We start from the raw sequence: 406 nt of genomic DNA, 5'->3' as shown, positions 1-406 counted from the left end.
GGTCAGGTAAATTTTTCTCATTTTTTATTTTATGTGTGTATACATACATAAACAAATGAGTAGTTGCATGCGTATTCTTTTTCCATGAATCGATAAATCCCAAAAAGAAAGGGTGGTCCGGGGGTTCTCTCCCGGGAAAACTTTGATTCCTAGATGGCGAAAATTGAGCTTTCTCGACATTTGAAGTGTCTTTTAATGAATTTTATGTTCTTCAAAATTCTAATTTTCTAATAGCAACAAAAAGAAAATCAGCTCACGGGTCCTGAAAAGATAGGTCTAGAATTCCTTTCTTTTCCCCTTTTTTTGTTGCCCAAGGGAGGGGTCAGGACCCGACTCCCTATCCCAGATCCGCCAATGTGAATTGCGAGAAAATGTAACTCGGTCGGGTACTGGATAAACATTCTCT

Source organism: Anneissia japonica, unplaced genomic scaffold (genome assembly GCF_011630105.1).
Source record: "Anneissia japonica isolate Jap-2015-1 unplaced genomic scaffold, ASM1163010v1 scaffold250_len512249_cov173, whole genome shotgun sequence".
NCBI classification, from domain to species: Eukaryota; Metazoa; Echinodermata; class Crinoidea; order Comatulida; family Comatulidae; genus Anneissia; species Anneissia japonica.
The sequence above is the reverse complement of the archived record's forward strand: the minus strand, read 5'-3'. Positions refer to the sequence as shown.